Source organism: Hesperophylax consimilis, chromosome 7, assembly GCF_061612785.1.
Source record: "Hesperophylax consimilis isolate HC1 chromosome 7, BYU_Hcon_1.0, whole genome shotgun sequence".
Classification (NCBI taxonomy): domain Eukaryota; kingdom Metazoa; phylum Arthropoda; class Insecta; order Trichoptera; family Limnephilidae; genus Hesperophylax; species Hesperophylax consimilis.
Genome location: NC_142842.1, coordinates 35,016,240 through 35,042,159, shown reverse-complemented (window position 1 = coordinate 35,042,159; position 25,920 = coordinate 35,016,240). Strand labels below are relative to the sequence as shown.

At 36.6% G+C, this 25,920-nt stretch overlaps 1 long non-coding RNA gene across 1 annotated transcript in view; it reads left to right on the top strand.

Moving 5' to 3' along the window:
- LOC149422684 (uncharacterized) overlaps positions 1–25,920 on the top strand; it is a 147,797-nt gene that overhangs the window by 79,801 nt on the left and 42,076 nt on the right. The window contains exon 3 of the long non-coding RNA XR_016302436.1: positions 19,921–19,967. This is a non-coding gene — a long non-coding RNA (uncharacterized LOC149422684). The remainder of the gene's footprint in view (positions 1–19,920; positions 19,968–25,920) is intronic.

The window sequence follows — 25,920 nt, the reverse complement described above, 5'->3', positions numbered from 1 at the left end:
ACCGGTACGATTTACCAAACCACTGGTGGTAAGATTTAACAAACTCTGAGTTTTTATGAAAAAATGACAACAAAACATGTAAACGACAGGTGGCAATAAGATTTGGCAATCGTAATTTGCAGAATATAAACAAGCTAAGTGAACTAAATTTGAGAAAAAACTAACATACCTACCTTTGAACACGAAATCACCTTACGCAGGAGCCGAAAAAATTAGATGAAAATTGTGAAAAAACAAAAATATACCACTTCCAGCGCACGCACGATCCAACACTAAATAAAAATGGCGGGACAACTATGACGCTTCTAACGGTTGGCAGAATATTATCAGGATTAAAAAATAGTGATCCGTAGCAAAAATATCGAGGTGGAACGATTTACCGACCGGTACGATATACCATACTCTCCCCTATATGAATTTTCACTAGGTAAATAAATTTATGTTAAGCATTTTGGCTTCATAACAAAATGGGTTACTTTTCTTCAATATATAAAAAACTTGATAATGAAAATGGGTAGGTAGGTAACTACAGTTTCGAAGGTTTTTATTCCACGCTGTGGGTGGGTTGGTTCTAGGTAGGTATGTACCTACGGAGATTTTGTTTTTCTTTTATAGATAGACAGGTACAGAAAATGACCACAGAAATGCAAATAGTTATAAAGTAAACGATTGAGTAACTTGGTTACTTTTTAAACTAATTTCTTGGTTTCTGAAAGTTCATTATTACGATGTAAATTTCGACTTCTTTCATGTTATTTATTTTATTTTAATCATTTGTCTACTAAAATTAATGATATTTACCGCGTTTACATGAAACTGATTTTTTCATCTTGGTAATTAAAAGGAAGAATATTATATTATATTGATTGTGGAATCAACGAATTGTGTAATAGTGACGTCAGAAATATATATAATATTTATAAATATAAACATCCTGTTTTGATTGAAATAAAATTATTTCATATTTCCAAATAATATTCATTCAACTAAATAAACTACGTATGTTAAGGTCTTCGCATTTGAAGATACAAATCATTGAAAATATTTTAGATAAATTTGCAAGTATGTATCTACTTAAATGCGCATTAATAATATATTTTTTTGCTAAAGAAAACATTTATTTTGTTGTTAATTTCCATATTTACAAATTGCTAAAGAATTTTAATTTTTTTACGAAAAATCTAAAATGGCCTTAAATGCAACTACGGAGTTTGACAAGACTATCTAAAGAATATTGATTAATTTTGTTTTTTTTTTCGGAAAATGTTTTTCCCCGAGAGAGTGGGAAGGATACGATGGTCACTTTCTAACAATGATCAAGTGAAAAATTCCTGCAATTTCCTCCTTCGATGAAAATGGCGACGGTACCTACACTACCTATGCGGGCTGAGGGGGGAGGCGGGCGGCCGCCATTTTGTTCCTCACCCACACCAGCACGCGGCGCCGACACGGCTACAAGCGGTACTCGCACACACACTCCCACCCGCCCGACCTTTGCTTCTCTCCTGCTCGATTAACCCGCTTTCCCGTCGAATTTTACCAAATTTCTTGTTCTCCCCCAATCCCGAGCACCCGGCCCAGCCCGGGTACACCACCAGTCCCGGTTCAGAGGTTCTGCTAATCGTGCAGAAATTATCCAAAGTTCGGGCGATAATGTGGCGGTGCGCCTGTAGTGGTGCGTAGTAAAATGTGTGCATGTGAAGGTCGAATATTTTTCCCCCTCCCGCGCCCCATTGGTGTTCACGAGTTAATGATGTGATCCGCGCATGGCGCCGCGCGACCGCCGTTCGCGCCGCGTCCCGCTCGCTCTCCCCCGCACGGCTCGGGCCAGACGGAGACGACACGCGGCGGCGCTCGTTCGTGCGCACGCTTGTTGCTAAGCAGGCGCTCGTCCCTCAGTCGTCCCGCGACCCGCAGTGGGGAAGCTCGTCACTTGCGTTTTCCGTGCCTCCGCTTTCCTCCTGTGTTTCTTCCTTGTGACAACCGACCGCGACCGTGCGACCGACCTATGCGGAATCGATTCTTACCAGCGACTCTCGCTCGGCTCTCTTCTAGCGAGCGGGGACTTGTTGGCCGTAGCCATTCTCGCGCGTTGATAAACAATACTGAAGGAAAAGTCACTTTTCACTTTCGCTGCTTTTTTCCTGCGCTGGAATTTGAAATAGGGCGCCATGACCGGCGGATAGCGGATAGCGCCTAGCGCCTAGTGCCTAGTGCCTGGCCGATAACGGATGTGCGCAGTTTTGGGTTCTCACAGCCGATTTCGCGCAATATCGCCTTTTCTACAGAGTTTCCTATTGTCCGCCGCGGACGCCAAATTTTGCTCATTTTCTTGTTTGGGGGCTGAAATTCTACATCAGAAACTCCTGTAATTATGTCGCTGGACACATAATATAATATCGACTAAGTTTTCTAAATATTGCCGTCGCAAAAGGTAATCGGAAGAAAAGCTAAAGACTCAACACGACTGTGTAATACCAAGTTTCTAACTGTGTTCTGGTGAATCTTGCCTTGTTCTCAACGCACAGGGATTTGTTCTATGGAATTACAATCGTAAGTTTTACTTTTTCTAATTATTTCATTTATTTTCATTCTAAAACATTTTTTTTGGTTATTCACCACAGTATATTGTATGTGCTGTGTATTAAAAACAAAAATGATCGGTGGGTATATATATTTTGATGAAATTGACACGCAATTAAAAAAAAGAAAATTAATAAAATTCCTTTTTGAATTAAATGATTTGAACCACTAACTAATCGAAAGATTTTAATTTGGCTGTGAAAGAGGAAAATCTTTCAATTTCTTAAATCATTTTCATTATTAACACGTCAAGTTACACTCGAGTTTTCGTCCTCGGAAAATTCAACGCGTAGGTATTATCCAAACTTTGGTACTTAATACCTCCTGATTCCCGCGTGTGGTAGTTTCTACAGTAATGTGAATGGTTTTTCGGTTCCCGTTTTCTGCAAGTTCAACTGAACTTTCAGGATCGGACTTTTGTACATTCTTGTTGAATTTTAACAGTGTAGGTTCCATAGTTCGGTTACGTGCTGAAATGTATATTTTTCATAATTGAAGAAATATATCAACAGGTTCTCAAGCATAATTACTCATGTATAAATGTATCTATGTTTTGTGTTAGAATTTATTTAATTAATACCATTCTTCCAAATATTAATATGGAAACATGTAATTGCTTACTTATTAATATTTATTTTATTTCACTAGTGCATTGCCTTACAGTTGAATATGTTGTGTTTAAATCCTGAAACGTATTTGTTAAGGTATTATTTATTTCAGGACAACAATATCGGTATTAATATAAAATTCCGTCTAGCTGACATCCTAGATGAAATATTATTTTAATTCACGGGGAAACTTTGAATGAAAGGTTATTGTGACAATCTGTATGACTTCTGAGTTAAACAACAAACAAACGTACCTATATGTATAAATTGTATACCTATGTATTGATTTAAAATTTTGCTATGTCGACTGTAAAATTATCCGATTACAGCGTTAATGACGTCAATGTAAGATTTTGTTACATTATCTAAATTAATCAGATGTTTTTTTAGCAAATTGATAGTCAAACTAAAAAATCAGGTGTTTATAAACTCAACTGTAATGATTGTAATTCCTTTTATATAGGAAAAACTAATAGAAACTTTGAGATCAGAAGTAAAGAACATCTTAGGGCTTTAAAGGGAAACTGTGAATCAGAATTTGCGGATCATTTATTAAATAACGACCATACTTTCGATATTAATTCAGGTTTTAAAATACTACATTCTGGTTACAAGGTATCTCAAATCAATAATTTTGAAATCCTAGAAATAAGAAAACACGTGAATATGAAAGCAGATATTATCAATAAACAAAAAATTTTTATAAACCCCATTTTAAATATTTTCCCAATTACCCGGTCTTTCCCGTCTAATGACATTTTAATTCCTACTTTGAATAACCCTCCCCCACTCTTACCCCTCCCCGCTCCTTCTACCTCTTCTTTCTAGACCTAATTTTAATTATAACTTTAGTATACTTGTGCTCCTGATGAAGTGAACTTGGTTCATGAAACATGTTGAGATTTTGTATCGAAATAAAGTGATGTAAACAATGTTATTTGTGTTTTAATAAAAAATAAATACTGAAGGGTTGTTGATGTTGTTAGGTGACTGATAAGCTATTAGCTACTAGGAAGTTACCCCTATCCCTACTGCCTTATATTTTTATCATACAAACTGGAAAACGAGTGACGTTTATACCCTTTGCATTTTCAGTCTGCATAAAAGCCTTGCAGTAATGAATAATAATGACCCTACGTTTTAAAAGCTATGTCTAATAATCTAACGCAATGATAAACGTGACAGGTAGATTATTCTGACGTCACATCGGAGACATAACTGCTTCTATTGTTTTATGAACGGAGGTCATTGACATTTCCGTTTTCATAATAATACTAATGATATTTTCGTTGACGGTTTTAGCATTTTTAAATAATGGCATTTATTTGTATATTTTTTTATAATTTGTGGGTGGCAACTGTAAATCGCATGCCATTTGTAAAAGTTGGGTTAGAACCCCAGTGTGGGTTTTTTTTAAGTATTCATAAGAAAATCCTAAGTATATAATGTATTTCACAAATAGAGTCGATCACTATTTACATTATTTTTTATTTGACGCTGTTAAGAATATATTTTTTATTTTTTATAACTCCGGGAACCCTAGATTGACAACCTTTGTTTTGTGCCTCTCAAATCTCTCACGCAGATACTGTAATTCGTAGAAGTGATGTTATAATATTTACAGATCACTTTGTCGTGCTTTTGAGAATTTATGCAGATTGTAGTTTTGAGAGGTTTCATACAACCTGTCAAACCATTATAAAAATATATGTTAATTAGGGATATTATAATTAAAATAAAAGTAATTATTATGAGATTGTTATTGATTATTTAATTGACAGGTTGTATGCCTGTACAATCTCTCATAGCTACACCTTAATTCTGAGAGGTTATTTATGTTATTAGCTATTTTATTATGTTAGCAGGTTTGTCTTTGAAAACGCAACTTAAAGTTTTTGTGTTAACCCTAGTTTTACAGGCTGTGCTCCTGTCCAATCTCTCACAGAGACACGACAATTTGTATATAGGCAGATCACACTTTATCGTGCTTTTGAGGATATATGTAGGTTGTAATTTTGAGAAGCCGTGAAACCATTGTTTGACAGGTTGTATGCCTGTTCAATTTCTCTTCTTCAGAGAGATAATCTTACTAGTTATTTTATTATTGCTGTCTCCGGGGTTTCTCACGAACTCTCCGATTAAATGAAACTTCAACGAAACACTTGTTCTTTTAATGCGATAGATTTGCAATGGTTCTGATATCTTAATTAGCGGTAGGAATAATATGGACCTCGAGTTACCTCCCTTATTAATTACCCCCTCGATATCTACAATACTCGACAACTAACGCCGTCTATGAGTAACCTAATAACTACTATGAGTGTCATCTATCGATGAGCTCTTGAATTAACATCAAGGATATCTCATTTATCTTCACAGATTCTGGAAGAATGGAGATGTCAAGCTGTTGAGAACGCGGTGTAGAGTTTTTGTAGAACCCTAGTTTTGCGGACTTTGCGCCTGACCAATCTCTCACAGAGACCCTTATGTGTCGGAGAGGTCCCACGGTTCTGATGAGAATGTGTTCAGTAGTTTTTCAGAATCACTAACACCATAAGTTAGCAGGCAGTGCGCCTGTTCAATCTCTTACAGCGGCATTTTAATTCACAGGGACCGAGTAACCTTTACAATAATATGTCCGAATGTCTCACGGTTTCTTCGGGAGATGGTAGATATGAATTTACATCATTTTAGTATTAACTAAATCAATAAAACTTTCTCTCACAGGTCTCCGATACTTAAATACTTGGTGTGCGTGTTGATTTGCATATATTATGGAAATATTATAAGGGGTTATTAACCTAACCACCTAACACATAGACGTTGCTGATGAGTATAAAAATATAGCGACAAATGTCTACACTTAATCGTGCGGCTTTAACACAGTTATTTACAATTTAGAGGTTAATAACCCTGACTTTGTATCGAATGTATCGATTGTAGATGATTATGTATTGTCGTACCGACAAATTCACAGGCATTTCCATATATATGCCACCAACCTTAACCTCAAATCAACAAGAAACCATTTAGTGGCCTCAAAAATTTACGCCTGCGACGCATTTAAACCATTTTTTGTGATCTAATGATTTCGTGGAAATGGGTATAATCAGTATGCTGATAGTCAGAATATTCGTATTTTTACAAAATTTACTAAGAATTTGGGCCCATTTTCATTAACCATTGGTTGGTTCGCTGCAATACATTCATTCAATAAGATTTTCTTTGTTTTTTATTATGTTTCCATCGATACAAATAACTACATAGCACTTTCGCATACAATCGAGCGCGAATACCTTTTGTTGGCGCAACTATATGCATATCGCTCTAATATGTGTTCTTGCATTCTCCCACCCAACCTGTTACCCGTCCCTGTCTGGCAGCGTATAGTACCTACATTCAGTGACATTGCGCCAATTTAATCATACAGCGCCAGTCTGTCAAGAAAAACTGTGCAGTGTACACATTAAGTTTCCCTCGGTGCGTTTAATTCGAGTATATTACGGTGATGCAGTGATGACCACGCATTGTCCCTCAAATCCATAATATCGATCGAAAAGACCAAGGGTAAGTCAGAATCTTTTCCAATTCTAACTGTTAACCACAGCTAACCCAATAGTTGTGTCAAACTTTGATTACAGTCCACAATAAAACCACAAACTGATTCGCTTACAATATTGCGTCTACATACAATAGGCTTCAGTGATAGTACCTACATTGATTAGTTGGAGAGCTCCTGAGTTTGGATTGAACAGGGAGTGACAGCGGCGAGGGATGTAGGTACATATGAACATGCCTACGATAATCATTATTGATCGATTATTTTTGTCACGATAATCAAAAATATTTGAGGACCTCCAACATTCGTACTAGCATTGTGAATTCCTGCCGAAGCCATCAACATGCCACGGAGGCCCCACTGAAAAGGGAAAAGCGCTCGGATCTAGTCCAGGGCGATACTGAGAGCGGCAGGCACCCCTGCGCGAGTGAGAGAGACGTATTGCTGAGGACAGAAAACAGAAGACAGCGCGCGGCGGTCCATCGCAAAGAGGATTCCCGTTAGCGACTGGAATGCTGAGAAGTCTCTGAAAGAGGCACAATACGGCGAAGTAACGGATAACGACAACGAACAACGGATAACGACAACGAACAACGGATAACGACAACAAGCAACGGATAACGAACAGTTATTAAACTTCACTTCTGGGTGTTAAAGTTATGTTTTAACCCCGTTTTTTAGTTTCCTCGTATCCGTTCAACAAAAAAATATTTTTTGTATCGGGATTAGATTTTGTTTAAATTTTTATATGACACCTCACAAGAGCACCCCTGTCTATACAGTGTTAAAGGCAAGGGAGCTATGTCACCACCCTGTTGGGAAGCGTTGTGAGCCGGGTTAAGGTAAAGGCTAGATGTAGGAAGGGATTTATTAATGCGGGTCTTGAAGATGCCTGGATTGTATGAAAACATTTCTTATGAAGCCAACGTCAACTGTGAACGAGTGTCCATCGAGTTTCACGCAAGTCCACCGGCTCCTTAGAACAGACTACATTAAAATACCTGTACCATCTACAATTCAATTAAGTTTATTTTTATTAATAGTGCTTTTGTTCTGGTGAATTTATAACTACGGTGCGTTTTCTTATATTATTACAGTATACACGGAGAAAAAAATACTGACATGAAATATTGCTAATTTATATTAAGAATCTCTTCAAATTATTCGTAATCCGGTTAAAAACTTGATTGCAGGCCTTTAACGAATGAATTGATAGGTTTCCAATTTTTTTTGTGAAATACGGGCGTAGGTACTATCACGATGTTGGAACACGCGTTCATAATATTTCCGCATTCCGTACATCCGATATATTAGGACTGCACCAAAAGTTTAATATAAAACGACCTGCAATCCCGTTTTTAACAGGATTGTAATAAATCATTTCTCCATGTACCTTTATCTCTCATGTATCTCATTGCTTACAATATTATTATGACTCGCATTTTGTTTTATGTATTTGGGAAGTATGTTTACGAGAGATGAGAAGGTTGACAGAGATATTGAAAGAAGGGTAAATGCAGGTAACTCCATTAATGGAGGACTGAATGCAGTTGGCGCTAACAAAAAAGTGTCCAAAGAAGCGAAGCTAGCAGTCCACAATGGAGTGCTGGTACCTACCCTGATGTATGGAAGTGAGGCATGGAACTGGAAAAGAAAGGATTAAAGTAGATTTAATGCTGTTGAAATGAGATCTCTGAGGCATAAGTGTGGTAAACCATGTATGATCGTATGAGGTATGTGGAGATCCGCAAAGAGGCTGATGTAAGTTTAATGAGTAAGATCAAGAAAGGGACGCTTAGATGGTTTGAGCATGTAGAGCGAATGAGCGAAGAAAGGAGTGTAAGGAGAATCTACTATGTAAATGTGAATGGTAGCAGAAGTCGGGGACGCCCGAGGAAGACATGGCACGACCAAGTAAATCAGATACTTGAGTCCGGCCATGTCAAGAGTCAGAATAATAGAAAAGTATGTATGAGGCAAGAAGTGTGTTCCAAGACCGAGTTGTTTGGCGGTCCGTCCTCTCTGCCTACCCCTGCGGGGAAACGGCGTGATGGTTAGTTAGTTAGGTATAACCTTCAAAATAAGAAAAAGTTATTCCTGAATAAAATAATTGTTCAGTTTGGTTAATTACGATTGGACCCAAATTCAAATTTATAAAGTTATTTAAGAAAAAAGCTTCTCTTTGTGAAGAATTTATATATAGTGGATATAATGTTATGTTTTATTAAATTGTCATAAAGCTTGCGTATCGCTCCTATTTGTTGTTTGCTCCGATTATGAAACGATTCTATGTTCAACTGTTACCGAGAAATATTCATTGGCCTATATTAGCATGACAATAGGTCGGGAATTTCGATTTAGAAAAAGTGGGTCCTTCCGAGAAAAAAAGCTCTGATGATAATGCGGTCGGTTGTTGTGTCCGTTTTGTTGTGGGTTGGCTGGTGCAGGAGGTGGTACTAAATTTGGCATATTCTCACGGATGCTTTGGACCCTAGCGGGGGTCATTGACTAGGTTCTAGGAATTCTGTCTGAGAACCTGGCCCGGAGCTTTTATGAATAGAGCTTTTGAAATGACACGGCGGTTGGCGCACACCGTGCTCTTTCGGTCTTCAATCAGGAGTCTTCAGTCTAGTCTCTCTATGCTTACTCTACTGGCTGAATTCTCCAACTGCGTAATGGCTACTAATTAAAAAAAAACCATAATTCACTAACTAACTAATCATCACGCCGTTTACCGCAGGGGTAGAAAGAGAGGATGGATAGCCTCATGGATAAAATGAAATAATTTGTTCAAAATCTTGTCAAACTATTCGTTATTCCTGTTAAAAGCGGGACTGCAGGCTTTTAACGAATGATTTAACAGGTTTGTTAAGATGTTTGAACACGTTTTCATAAATATTGTAATATTGTTGCAGTTCGTCATTATATTTATCAGAAAAAGCGCACCTGCTTTAACACGTGTTCTGATATATTCTGAATGGACTAATATTTTATTAGGAAATGGTTTGCAATCACGTTTTTAACAGTATTTTAATAAATCTGCCATACTCATCGTGTATAATATAAAATAATATGTCATAGCAGGTGGCGTTTCTCTCCATTCGTTAGTCGAATCTAAATCTAAATGAAAAATGATAAATAATTATCCGAACAATTAATTAATAGTAAACCGTAGAACATTGGCTACAGCAGCGAGCTTTCCTACAACATATTGCCAATTTAACAACAAAATAATGATTCCCTACTCCAGTACCAACTCGTAGGCGAAAGCGATCGTTCTGTACGATAGCGACGCAACTCTGATAATAATCTCCATTACAAAACTTTACTTCCTCAACATGTGTACGAACAACAGAAAAGTTTGTTGTACGCGGTGACAAATAATAAATCGGCTAATTGTGGCCGCATTCTGCAGAAATACATATAATGAGAAAATATCCGTTCCGCCCGCGCGCTTTGGTATAGTAATGTTTTACTAGCCATGCTTTAATTTTACCGGCGCCCCAAGTGTCAATGCACCATGGAGTGGACTATGTGAAGCGTGTTATACAAATGCCTCTGGGTGCCGTGGTTACCTGGGTGCATCCCACAGGCACAGGCCAGTCACACGCCGCTTGCTACTGCAGGCTATACGCTGCAAGCTTCACGGTACACGGTACTGACGGTACACAGTACCAACAGTACACGCTACACACTCCCAGGCGCACGTTGGTTGCCCGCTGCACACTTCTGTACTCCCGGCAGTTGTTTACTTGCGTTATTATTTTAAGCTTGGTGACATTCCTTTCCATTTCCCATGAAATCTTAACCAGGGCCGCACTGACGCGCCTAACTAACGATATATTCCTTGGGACTGCATCCAAAAATCGTATGAAAGTATGAATGGGAAGAACTACCTATTCACAATAACATTACTTAATTACCTCTAAATTGAACTTTTTACACCAATTTTCCCCAGTGACACTGATTTCTGAGTACGATTGATTGGTGGTTAAGTTGCTATAAAGACAGGGTTCATATTGGGATTCAAAAAGCTAAATGTTGCCAATATTTCCAAGGCAGTTAATAAGAAAAGCAGGAGCATAAAATAAAACTTTGTTTTTATTTAGGGTTTATTATTTTTGTCCACTCCTGTCAAACGCATTAAAGGTTTAAGAATGATTGCTTATTACATTAGGCGCCGTAATGCAAAACCTCCAGGACCATAATTCGTAAGGTCTGCTTATAATTTGATACTCGAAGTGTTCCGCCGATCTGAAGAGAAAGGTTCCATTCTTCGCACAACACGAGCTTTCCTTGTTCTCGGCGATTATTTTATTACAAATTACGAATTCAAACGCGCCTCGCATACAACAAAACTGCATCATATACGCATACATGTAATATGTGTAATTCATATTTCCAGGGTTATTGATAATGGGTAAGGTGTATATGTGTGTGTTGGAGTAGTCAATAAGGCCATCACATCATCACATGGCGGTAGGTGGCACAATACGCATAATTAAACCGTTTGTTTAAATACAGCGGGCACACGTGTGAGCCTTGGTGAACTCCAATATCCACTTGTTACCGGCAAGACACTTCAGTGCAAAGAATCCAATACAAATACACCTCAAAACACTTCATTTTCTTGCTTCAATGAGATTTAACATTAACCCTATCCGATCAGAATGCATCAAAGTGATTTATGAGATTTTTCGTCAACGCCTTATAGGAATATTCGAGTATCACACCACAAAAAGTAGCCCTTATCCTGCAAAGTATTTATACAAAATGTACATATTTTTATATTAACTGCATTTCCCTCGGGGTGCAACTCGTATTTGGGTATGGTGTGGGCGAAATAATAGTGTTAATCTAGTTTTTAAAAAGATTTTGGAGGAAGAAAACATTAAAGCCGACAGAACATTATTCCAGTCGAGTAACTGAACTTGTGTTCTAAAAACCCTCCGTTCTTATGCAACAAATTTACGTTAATTGTGTGCAAATATTGGACTCACGCACAGTCTCTTGCGTGTAGTGTAATTTGCATATTTCAAACCTTTTTATCCTATGTTGATTTCATTGAATGGTTCATCGAGCATTCGAGTTCATTTACCGATTCATCGATTTTCAACTAGCCGATGAACTGGACGGTATCTCTTTACGCAATATTTTCGTGTAAAAGTTGCTGTGGTAATCGAAAGCGAATCTAGAAAATCGATTTTTAATCTATCGCTTTTAAAAGTTCCGTTTAATTGGGGAAATAACTTCATTCGTTTTCTAATCGTGTGGCACCCGAATTTATTCGAAGCATTTATTTAAAAACAGTAGGTTCCTATATATAATATATTTTACAGTGTGAATCTAATCTTAGAGAATTTAAAAATATGCATTTGGAATTAGAAGTAAAAAATCCTTATTTTTAATCCATTAACCAGAAAACTTACACGATAAGCTGCTGGAAAAAATATCATTTAAAGTTAAACAATATTTGGAAAGAGTTTTCTAAAGTATTTGGAAAGATAAGACACTATGGGAAGGAATAAAATGTATTTTAATTTGTTTAGTTAAAAATTATAACCCATGTACTAATTATGTGAATAATTCACGTTTTCCCAAATAATGAGTTAAATTACAGTATGTGTACCTACCAGATCTATGATGCAATACTTGAATGTTACTTGATTTGTGGTATATAGTTTTCTTTCCTCACTAATGTTCTCATCGCTTCTTCTTAGACTGAATGAGCAATTGTAACGTCTAATAATGTAGGGATTCCAATGCGGGCCAGACCCCATCCCATAGCAACAACTATCAACTATCCCAGCAAATCCACATCCACATTCAAAGGCGTAGCGGGCAACGAGCAACGAGCAACGGGCACAGGCACCACCACCAACGCAGTTAGGTGAAGGGACTCGGCCGCCGGCGTGAGAGATCTCCTCTTATGGAGATAACTTGAAATTCCAAACCCACTTTCCTGGAACGCCTCGCTCGTTGTATCGGCCGGCGCTTTTGAACACCCATCGGCCCTTATAATGCGCCCATTTTTGGAACCTTAACTACTGTCTTGGCCAATAACAAATAAAGAATAACGATTTCAAAATACCCAGCATCCTAAATGGATCAGGGCCAATTTTTCTGTAAACAGCGTTGAAGCGTGATTTCGGGGGCTTTAAAAAAAACTAACAGGGGTGGTGCGGAATGCATTTTGGAAAGGCTTTTATACACATCGCTGCTCAGATTCTTTTAAATTAAAACTCCTAACGTATTGAACTTTTTAGTATTTAGGTAAGATGAAAAACAATTTCACTCAAAATATGCTTCAAAAACATATTCAAAATTGTTTTGGAAGATGTTAATAACTAAATAATTGAGATATCTTTACAATTGAATATCTAAATGACGATATTATAGAGGTCTAAATTAAAAACTTACCTTTTTAAGCTGTCGTATCCTTAAATTAAATATACCAACCCTAAGAGAAAGTCCAGTTATATTCAATTTTTCAATTAAGTCCTAAATCCTGTATCTAAATTTCGCCAATAAACAATTAGATAATGTTAATTAAGTGTTAATCTCAAGTGACCTATCAGGTAAGTATTGAACTGTATATTTTCTCCATAAATAGTTAAGTAATAACATAGACCATTGTACAAATGTATTATAAGTTTTTACAGCGCCCTTGAGGTGTTTTTGCACAAAAACGGCGCTATACAAGTCATCCAAGTATTATTATTATTTATTATTATATGGCACTTCCACATAAAGCTTCATAATAATAAGTATTACCGATTGTTAATGTAGGCTTATTTGAGCTCTTTATTATTCATCAGTAACCTGTTCATTACTCTTCTCATGACTGAATCTCATACATATTTTTTAGCTTTTGATTTTGCCCAGGCCTTTGAATAAAACATATTAATAGCTTTATGAAAGAATGCCACAAAGGAATTTGAATGAGATGATTCACGTCAGTTTTCATTCAGCCCGACAGCCATTCTCCTCTCCCATTGCAATTCATCACTTAGCGATGCAATTGCCACTTTGCTAGGATCTATATTTAGAGCAAATTCTTCGGTCAATTGCAGAAATATCCAGTGCACCGAATGTGAAAGACATTATTCCCCGTGCACCCTCGATAAATTTTGCTTCATCATATTTCATTTAGTCTTATGACGGCTCATTTTGTCAACGTGGAGCTCTTGTAAAACAGTTTGTGAAAATAGTTATATACATTTGCCAAGATAAGTAACTACCAACAACAGCTGTAGGAGTCAGACTAATGTTGATGAAATGATTGTAACTTCTACATAAGTATAATAATCAAAGGACACCGATGCTTTCACGTACGCTGGGTGTGTAAGCTTTTCGTCTTTGCTAATCTCTTGGAATCAACACCCCGTGTTCAAATGGTCTTTGCATTATAAACAAATGATTATTATGCTCCTCCTTTTTGTTAATCTGTCCATGTCATATTGCTTTCTGGGAGGCCTCTCAGGCAGCAGAGATCAGACAATACTGACCGACATTATTATTATGTATACGCATTAGGAAAGTCGTCTTGCATCTGCATAATTAATTAAAGCACATTAAGCCTCGTATTAATAGACGGGCAAGATGCAATGTTTGTAATGAAAATCATGAAATAGTGTCATCAAGGCGCTTGCTCCCGACGCGCAATGGTAATGTACTTAGAAGGGATATCGTATTACAGTGAATTGTAACATTATAATAAGGTTCAAACATCGAGAAATCATTAACCAATAAGAATATTTTATGGCAACTAGCAACCATCGACCAACAATTCGCTGATAGCAACTGATAAAACTAACACTGTCATCAACGGAATGTCTTCATCTTCCACAGAAGTCTCGGCTTTATTCTTTGATAGTGCCCGACAACGGATACATAAATAACATATAATTATATATGTATTTTAAGTACACATGTTCTCTGGGCGGCGTGTAATCCGTTTCGTATTATAATATGCTGTAATCTTATGGATAGGTTTTATTGTGAAATAATCACTATACAGTGTTGGGGCATGGCGAGCTTTCTACGCCTGGTTCGAACTGGTCGGTTTTTCATTCGTCGTTTGGTCATGGAACCCTAGGGTGCAGGCATTACTACAAACATATACGGAAAACATACTTACCTGGCAGGTCACTTCAGATAAACACACTTTTACAGTTGCTATTTTATCCTTCATCACTATCGATATTCATTTATTAAAATATATATGTATAGATAATAGATATTTATTTTGAGTGTTTATATTTTTATTGTCCAATTTTAGGATTGGATATTTTTTCAAATTCTACTTAGGTTTGATGCGAAATTATCTATAGTTATACATTTTGAACACTTTTAGTTATTTGCAGTGTAGCGGACTGTTTGGTTTGTTTCTGACTTTATGGATATGAATGCCTGATAAGATGAGTTTTAAGGTTTATCTCTAAATTCTGTCGAGTCTGTGATCATTCTTAAATCATGTGACAGTTTATTCCACGCCATTACCTACCCGTTGTGCGCTTTAGTTCATTCAACTTTCTGATAGCTGATGACGCTGTTGATCTAAGGGTTGAATTTCATATATTGGCATTTTCGCCGGAGTAATTCCGTTAAGTGACTTAAAAACCATCTAGCAGAGCTTAATGTAATCTGTATCAATCCTGTATGTATTCCATGTTTTATCATTTATAATATTCATTATGTTATCGAAGATTATCAATGAATAACTATTGTTATATGAATAACTAACTATCAAGATAATATGTCTTTCTATCTGCACACGAATAAGGTATATGCCTTCTGTATTGTCCAAGGCTTCTTACTCGTAATGGATTCAATTAGACTTATTTTATATTTAACCGGAGTTGAAATTCCGCCCAGTACAAGGAGCAATGTGGCTTGGTCTATCAGTGTTGTTGCGCAAGGGCCCTCATATAGGCCAAAGGGAAGCAATAAATCACTTGGCGTTCCCCAGGGCTGTCACCTGGCCCCTAAATGTACATAAATAATCACTCTTTCTAATTCAGCCGGATAGTTTTAAACATCGGCATGTTCTTAAAGGATTGGACTAACAATATGTTCTCTTTATAAAATAACAACATTTTTCAGTTTTTGTAGTTCTAATTTATTAGTAATTACCTACAAGTCTACAATTTTTACCAACGGATTTTACTTCATTTATTTGAATAAATTAATCAATAAATTGAACATTCATTCTTTACTTGTAGTAAGGTCAATAAATAAATACCGGGCCCTAAACTTCCAATACAAAACTAAGAATTTTTTGAAAATCGGATTTTAAATATATCTGTGACACCATCAAGGTTTCAAATAACTTTTATAACGTTAACCACTTTCAAATCATTCTTAAACACTGAGACAAATTACTAAAATTGAATATTACTAAATTAAAAACGGGAACGCAAGCCCTTAGCGAATGAATGAATAGATTTCCTAATAAACTTTTAGTAAAATACGAATATATTATCACGAACCACAATGTTGGAACATGTGTTCATAAAAATCCTAATATTTCAGCATTTCGTAATTGCATATTACCAATGAAAATGCAGGTTAATGCAGGGAACTGCATGTCATCCCGTTTTAACCGGATTACCAATCATTTGAATAGATTTTTAATAGATTAATAATACTATAATATGTTTTTTCCGTGTAAAAATATGGGAATTAATTGAAGATTGTCACCAGCAATTATAAAATTGAAGTATGAGATTGTTCAACATGACAGAATATAATTGGATTTCAGTAGCTCAAATTGGAGAGTATTGTCCCGGTAAGATCAGGGTTCAATTCCCATACTTTTTTTCTGTGTATATTTCTGTTTCATGTATTTTATTGAGATTTTTTAATATTATCTTATTCTACAATAATTAGGTGCATGTTATATCGTTTTGTGCATATAAATCAAACTACATTTTACTTGTCAAGTCTGTGAACTAATCAATGCCATTTTTGCACTTTTTCGAAAGATTTCTGAACGGGTATACTGTCGATTTGCGACCTAAGAAAAATGGTTTTTGATTTTTTTTATGAAACGGCTTGAGTTGTAATCGATAATAATTTAATTAATGAAGTTTATTAAGCGCACTTGAAGTGAAACAACACAAAACTGCGCTATATAAATGCTATGTTATTATTATTATATTATTATAAAGCATCGGAAGGCCACTACTAGCCACGAACATCATATTCCGTTTGAGTCTCTGGAGGACAGATCTGGCCATACATTTTAAAAGTAATTTATTATTTAGTATTTTTTTCTTTAATACGGAGATAGGTGATATGTTCATCGTTGGAAAGAGAAATAATTATTATTCTCAGTTTGTCTCGAATACTTTACTCCATGGATAAAATCCTAAAAACTTTCAAAGTGCATGATTACATATGTATTTGAAAAATTAAAAAAAATTATGTTTTTTTTTGAAGTGAAACTTCTTTAGGCGCGTAATGGATTTTCGATGGACGGAGTAAAACCGAGTCAGGATCGACACGAAAATGCGGGTACCCCCACCACCGCTCACCGTTCACTGTCCCTCTCTCACCATATGCGCTTGTTGAGGTGGGGGAGCCGCTCACGAACGTTCTCTCTCTTCTCTTCTTTCCTCTCTCTCAGACACCAGCGAACTGCGCCACGCCAAGCATCAGCTGCTTGGTTAGTATACTGCGTCGTGAGTGTAATACCAGTGAAATACGTAATTGATTGTGGTTCATACGGTTTAACAAAAGAAGTTTCACTTCTGTCTTGCGTAGGCTTGACACACCCACTTTTTTTTTTATTTTATTAACGACATAAAAACTAAAATGACAATTTTCCTACTAATTACACACCTTAAAGAAATGTGTTTTCTACATATCGAATTATTTTCAAAATTATGGACGTTTCGAGCCAAAATGTTTCGGCGAGTTTTTTTGTCAAAATTCTCATTTTTGATAAAAAAAAATATTAATTAGAATACATACATACATAATTAATTTAATAAGCATTCCGAAATTCCATGAGAAATAGCACCGTCGCGTCATTGGGATTTATAGGCAAACATATTTAAAACCCTGAGGGGTTAAATGAAAAAGTTTTGAAGAAACAGTGAATTCGGTGGTATAATCCGTGCTTGGTTTTCTCTAAACTAGTTCTTTGTGACGTTTTCTCGTTCTTTCTGACTACTTCTAATCGCTCCTCGTCGAAGACTGACCGGGCAACCCTGCCCGTCTTAATGTTCATAAGCACAAGTCGTCAGTTGAAGTTGACAGTCTCGGGTATCGGCCTGATAATGAATATGGGAACAGCGGACAAGGCTGGCCCTATCATTATCCAACAATGTGTTGTGATATCTCTCGGCTTGTTTTTTTTGTAAATTTCAACAATAACCGACAAACGGCTTAAATGTTGTTGTTCTTTATCTTCATTACATTTTGAATGGATGTGGATGTGCCACAAACAGTAGTGAGACCACGAATTAGAATTGGCTTTATATATTTAATTGAGCAGCTCTGAACAATTGGACACTTTCCACCCACTTTATTACGGCCGTTGTTCCCAACTTTTCAAACGATCAATCTCAGTCTCCGATCAGCCAAGTGATTTGTTCAGTAACGTTCGATTCACCCGTTTCCAAACATCTTTACGTACGATTATCTTAAGTGGCCCTGCCCACATTAATAGACAATAAAATGACATCAAAGTGAAAATTTTCAATGTTAAATTAATATTGACGAATTAATTATTGTATTTATTATTAATGTACATATTTTTATATGAATACTGTAATACATAAACCGATATCTTTTTAAACAAACGTATGTAAAATGTTAAAAATAAAGTGTTAGCTTGAATTTAATGCAACCTTGTCTTGGCGTCAGGAATATGTTTCACTATGTCTACCCTTTTTATAACTATTCATTTACTGAGGCAGGTTTAATCTAGTAGTTTGGCTTGGTTGATCGCTCAGTCGCAGGGGGGTATAACTCCGAGAAAAAAGTGGGCCAGAAAAAAAGACACGGTAAATCTCTATGGCTGTGTATCTGTGACGTATATTTTCCACAAACCAGTGCGAACTTCATGCATGTTTATAGGCCGCTGTCAAAACATGAAAATGTCAAAAAATTTTAAGTGCGATGTGAAAGGATGTACGGACAATACATCGATTCGACATCGGTTTCCGAGTTTTAAGGAGTACCCTAGTCTTTTTCGCAAATGGTCAATACGGATTGATAGATTAGAATTTATTACGAAATACAAAAATCTTCTGTGTTTTTCATTTTTCTGTTAAAAGCAGAGAAATATCAAAATTCGTTACTGTCGTAAAAAAACATTTCATATTTGATAATCTTATAAATGTTCTTCCTTTATTTAAAGGATTTTAAGTCATTTTAGTTTATTTTTACGACAGGTTGATTGTTCATCTCAGAACAAAATTTTAGGCTAGTGAATGGGATTGGCTTCGAATGAGAATTATATTGTCTATGGTTACGCCTTTTTTAGAGTTTCTATCCTAGTGACGTATATTTTTCAGTTATAGACTTTTATCTATGGCAAACATTAGGACCCATGGGCTCAGTACTAAAAACCCGAAGATATTGATCTAGTGAGTGGTTCATTTATGCTCAGTCGTCACCTTTCCGTTGAAAAGAGCGTAGTTGAGCGCTCGTGCGCTGTTGATCAGTAGGATTGGGAACAACAGCCGTTAACTTATTTTCCTTCCTCAATTCTTTCAGCCTCTCAACATTTCTCAAATTGCGAATTATCCAGGCAGTTAACCTTTCAGACCTGAATTAAATCTGGCGGTGGTAGAAAATATATTATTTATACTTTATAACAATTGGGGATTTTTTAAAATAAATATTTTCAATAGTTTTAAAGTTATTGCTACTTTAATTAAAAATAACATTGGGTCTCAAAGGGCGTGTTTCAAGTATCGTCCACTGTATACCAAACGTATAACATCTTAGGATATTTGTTTTTTAAAACATGATATTTAAATATTGAAAAAAATATTCAAAACATTTATGAAGCTGAAATCAAATTAAAAAAATTTTATTCGCTTTGGAGAGTGTGGAAAAATTGCTGTCCGAAAGGGTTATCAGATTATTTGCCAATCGATTGAAATTTTTGTATGTTTTGTTTTTACTAACGAATTATTTTTATTTTGTCCACAGATACACGAAACACAGTTTTCCATCCGTGCGCCCTGCGTATTTACAAAGTAAGTTTATGTTTATCTATATCTACAGCATGCCTACGATAATTGTTTTGAAAATGCTTTTCAAAACAGAGGGTAGAAATTAGAAGCATGTTGTAAGTGTGTGTTTACTATGTGTTGTAGAGTTAGTTGTCAATAGTTAAGGTCAAGCAGATTATGGTAGCCTAGAGTAGAGAGTGTATATATTGTATTTGTGGTGTGAATGCCCATCGAATCAATGAACCCGCATGGTTCAATAAAACTGGTGGTAAATGGTAACAGGGTGCCCTTTCCTATGCATATCTGCCCTAGCCCTTTATTGTCTGTTGGAAAAGGGCCCTTCTAATAAAGAAACATTTTAATGCTGTAATTTTTAATGTCTGCTAATCTGGGATCAAATGGGTTCACACAAATTTCTTTTAAATCTTCGATGTGACCTAGAAAATGAAAAATAGAAATGTAACGTAGTAATTACCTAATTTTATTTGTTGTTTTAACTTACTTATACAGAAAATGTTCGGATAATGTTGTTGTGTCTTATTGGTCCACGCGAGAAAAGATGGTATTGCCGCAACAGGACTGTGCGAAGTGCACAGCCTACTCCTTTCAGATGTTGACTCATCAGACCTTTCTTCATCCTTCTGTCCATCATCATCCTGCCTGCGCAGTATCTATTACTACAGACTATAGAAATGCATTCTTTTCTCACGAATTTTCACAATTTTATGATGGGGAAATTATTTTATCCAACTTTGTGTTGGATTTTGAGAAAAAATGTACCAGATTTTAAACCTAGCATTAAAACAAAAAGTTTTACCAAAATTTATTACAAATTAAAAAATATAAATTATGTGTTGTTTCACAATTAATTAATTAACAATAATTAATTGTGTTATATTTACGGCGCGTTCCAGAGTGGAAGATTCTTTTACAATCGTCAAGGTGAAAGACTAGCATTCAGAATCGAAACGTTGCTTGAAATGGCTTTAGTCGGGTTTAGTGACCAAATATAAATATCCAGGTACTTCCGCAACTTCCTCTTTATACACAGCTCACTCTTGCTACAACATACCCCGATAATTGGGGATCCCAAAGTCTCACTGGCTCCCAACGGTTGGGAGCTGTTGGAACACTGATGAGGTATTTTCGTAAAATGTTTTATAAATTCTAACGCAATTAGGTCGATAGGCACCTACATTACCTTTTATTATTAGGTCGATAGGCACCTGCATTACCTTTTATTATTAGGTCGACAGGCGCCTACATTACCTTTTATTATTAAGTCGATAGGCACCTGCATTACCTTTTATTATTAGGTCGACAGGCGCCTACATTACCTTTTATTATTAAGTCCATAGGCACCTGCATTACCTTTTATTATTAGGTCGACAGGTGCCTACATTACCTCTTATTATTAGGTCGATAGGCACCTGCATTACCTTTTATTATTAGGTCGATAGGCGCCTACATTACCTTATATCTCAACTTATTGCAACCAGTGTGCGATTATTTCGATAGCTGTTTGTAATAAATTGTACGAACGAACCATCCCATGAAAAAAATATTCTACGTAACATTTCCTCTATCTCTTTGGGAAGGTAGGTACTCAGTAAACGTGAACATTATATGCACAGTTGATGCTTCAATCACTGTTATTTCGCAGTCCATTTCTGACAAATCTAGTGGGTCAATAAACGTACGAATCAACAATCAACAACGTGCTTGAAAATTGATCGCTAGCCTAAATTTCTTTCTTGGAAAACTGCTTGATGTAAATAGTGTGCCAGATAATATATGTATATGAGACAGGCTGCGCAAGACGTTTGCTTGCGTCTGTGACGTTTCGACACTTCATTGGAAAATTTCGATTCTTTGGAAAAACGACCATAAATACTATTGGAGCAGGTATCTACATATAAACCATGCACTCCGTTGTGGTTCATTGAACTGTTTAAAAAACATGTTTTACCCCCCTCGAAATGCACATTGGCGTATAAGCATGCATATAAGTCAAAATATAATAATATATATTTTTTTTATAGTGAATACCTCACAAGAGTCTTAACTGCTCCCGTCTGGAGCCAGTGAGACTATGGCATCCCCAATTGGGGGATGTTGTGAGGCTGAAGGTAAGTGGGGAAGGGAAAGAGGAAGGTGGGGAAGTACCTGGCTATTCAGATCTAGTCACTAAACACGGCTAAAGCCATTTGGAGCAACGTTTCAATTCTGAATGGTGGTCTTACACCAGGGCGATACTGGGAGTATCTTCCACTCTGGAACGTGCCGCAAATATACTATATATTATTTTAATTAATTAATTGTGAAATAACACAAATTAATCAAATAAAATTTATTTGCGCACGCCGGGTTCGAACCCGCGACCTTCGGAATGGCAGTCCAATGCGTTACCACTGGACTATGCCGGCCGTCGTCTAATATAAAAGTCTTTCAAGTTTTTTTCACGAGTTCCTTCACTATGTAAATTTATGTGTAAACCTAAACCAAATTTTATTGTGTCTTACAATTTGAAAGTACGATTGATAATATTTTCTAGTCGACAATGAAATTTGCAAATATGTTATATTTTTGTAAAGGTTGGATCAATTTCATTTGGAGTTAGACAAGATTGTGAATGTTGAATCAATTGGGGGGGAGTTCAAAACCAAATTCAGAGTATTCACCATCCCTCCACCCAGATCTCCAATCATCTGCCGTTTTAAGTACATATCATATGTACTTTAAAATCCGTAAATGGTTTCAAATAGTAAACTTTTTAAACATAATTTTTAGGTTCATTTTATTATGGGTGAGCCCTACTGTCGAATTTGGCAGCCATCTCTGGTCCGGAGCCCCTAAATACCTGAAAAAAACCCTTGACTCTGTGCAAAATCGGGCGGTCCGTTTGATAGATTCCCCAATCTTAACAAACGGACTGCAATCTTTAGAGCACAGGCGTCAGGTAGGTATGCTGTCCTTGTTCTATCGGTATTACAATGGAAGATGCTCTGAGGAACTAGCGTCATTGATCCCTTCGGCACCGGTGCGTAGTCGGGATACACGCCAAACGCGCGCCCAACATTTGTACATGGTTGACATATGTCACATGAGAACGGGTCGCTTCTACGATTCGTTCTTAAGTTCAACAGCTCGGCTGTGGAATGAACTGCCGGCCTCTGTGTTTCCTCCCTCCTACAACATGGGACTCTTCAAGACCCATGTTCACTCCTTCCTCTCCACAAAAAGACCCTCCACACAGCATCCCCAAAGATGACATAGGCCCTGAGGGAAATTATTTTCTTCAGGGCCTCCTGTGTGGAGTTAATATTAAAAAAAAAAAAAAAAAAAAAAATGGGTAGCATCACGTGTAGCATGGTAGCCGTAGCAGCCTTCGAAACATTATTAATGTGTAGTTTGACAAACAAATAAATGGGCATTTCCTTTTATAAAGCGTCCCCACTGCCAGTCCCTAGTACCTACCTAGATTTGACATCTTGATATATCTGTTTCCGGTTTCCCACAACTGACGTTCGTATCAGAACCTAGGACCGCAGCTTAAGCCACTTTTTATGTCAAAACTAGACATTTCCCCTAACTGAGCAATAAAACTTTAAAATTATTTTCACTACCCTCCTGTAATCAAGTGCTTTGTTCTTTTTAGAATGATCTGTCATAAATTAAATCCATTTTCAAAGTCGTACGTATGTAGTAATACGAAATACCTATACGTTTTATTGACATTATCATGTTAGTATTGTGACAAAATTATTACCTTTTCATGAAATTGCAGTGAAATGGATAACTTTACATTATCGGATCGACAGGCGTAATTACCGATGATTTTATACTGATTTCCCGAGCACGGATGCGCTACTGATACCCAGACCGATATTGATAATGCAAATCGACATGCGCTTGCATACTGCTTACTGGCGCATCTGTGAATTTACTTTTCTAAACGACGGTGACGTGAAAGCTAAGCTAAAGCTAACAATAATTACTTGACAATGTCGAATTTAAATAATAACTTTAATATAGATTGTCAATTGACACATTGGAAGAAGCACTAAAAGAAGCGGCTTTCGTCTACCGACTGTCTGCACGGTCAGAATCATATTCTGACCGTGCTCGCAAATATCGCTAACTTACCATGGATGACGGATTTCGTCAATACCGTGTTGACATAGGGCTTTATCTATCGTCCATACCTTAAAGTCAAATCAAAGTGGCTGGGTTTATAATGAATATTTCGCCCAAACAAAGTGGTATTCAAACTAAGTTATTTTATTCTTATTAAAATTATTATCAGTTAAAAAAAAATCTATTGAGGGTTTTTTCCTGACGATCATTGTCGGATTCTAAACTATACAGAAAATAATTAGGTAGATAACCTTTACGTGGCTGATAGCAAAAGTCACTTGTCACTCGAAGGGGGGTCACTAGGGTCCCCCATATATCGCGTAATATTCCTTTTGGTCTTTCCAGTAACACTAGTTAAATATTAGTTACTACCCAATGTTTTAACCGTACATTGCCCGTCTTTGACCAGCAGTTAATCATGATGTATTTATTGCAAAATGGTAACAATCGAGCGAAACTCAATTACAGACTATTGATAGACTAGAGATTATTGTTGCCCTTTATAGTAAAATGAACCTTTTAATGTATGTACCTTGTATCGATTAATCGGAATATTTACGATGATAAAGCTTTACAGGTAAGCTTTATAATAGACTTGTTCATGTGAATCCGGCGTTGCTCGGGGTTATGAATGTTTTGGAGTAAAGTTTTTAGGTTGTGAATTCTAGTATACTGAAAACTGTTACATTTTCAAGGCGGTGATAATATTATCGTTAAAATTGAAAAGTTTACTTTGTGAAATTATTTGTTTAAATTGATCGTGCCATTTCTGCCTATGGCGTCCTCGGCTTCTTCTACTCTTCACTTTCACACCATACATTCTTTGTACACATTCTTCATTTGATTTTTACCATGTATTTGATTCATTTGATCGTGCCAAATTTGTCGTCCTCGGGTGTTTTCTACTTTGTCCACCATTCACAATCATTATACATATACCACGTTGTCACTATTAAAAACTACATTATATCGACATTCATTCGAATCCGTATCTCTTTCCAGTGCAGAGATAATGCCTTAAGTCTTCCTCGGGCGATTTCTATCATTCTAATCAATCTCTGAACACTCCTGACACTAATAAGAACAATGTTTAAAATTTTCAGCCAAATCCATACAGTATTTTTAGGGCACAAAAATCAAATATGTATATTTAGGGAAGGTTTGGCGCGCTTTCGCCGGCGCGGAGTGTAGTTAGAAACGGCTCGCGGAACGTCGTGAACCCCAGAACAAGAGATCCAGACGGATAACCCTGAGTTTAATTAAGCATTTAATCCGCTGCAGGTGGACGGTGAGAAGTGAAGTGACAGGTGATCGGACCCCACCGGCCAGCGACCATCGACCGACCAACAAGCAACTTGAGGCACGAGACACTTAGCATTTAACCGAATGATTTCACACAGACAGGAAATGGTTAAATTATCGAAAAGGGCTATAAATATATTAGGTTGGTCGCACATGTTTTTTTTAATCATCATTTTTGATAATGTCTGCGCTTTTTTGCTATTTTAGTGGATAACAACTAAGTATCTACTCGAGGTTTCGCACAATTTTTAAAATTTTAAGACATTCGGTCGTTATCACCATTCAGGCTACAGGAGTTGAGGAGGGTTAAACGATAGAAAATAGGTTTAGTGAAGATATAAAGGTCCGTTTACTACCCGCTTGCAAAATGCTGCGATTTATGGCGTTCAGATTATGGCGAAATCTACGCCATAAATCGCCAAAATTCTGCCCTAACAATAGGTAACACATGTTTCTCTCAAATAAGCCAAAGATCTTAACTGCTCGGTACGCAGATCGCCAAGCAGCATAGAATTCATGGGGTTGGATGTAATTCGTA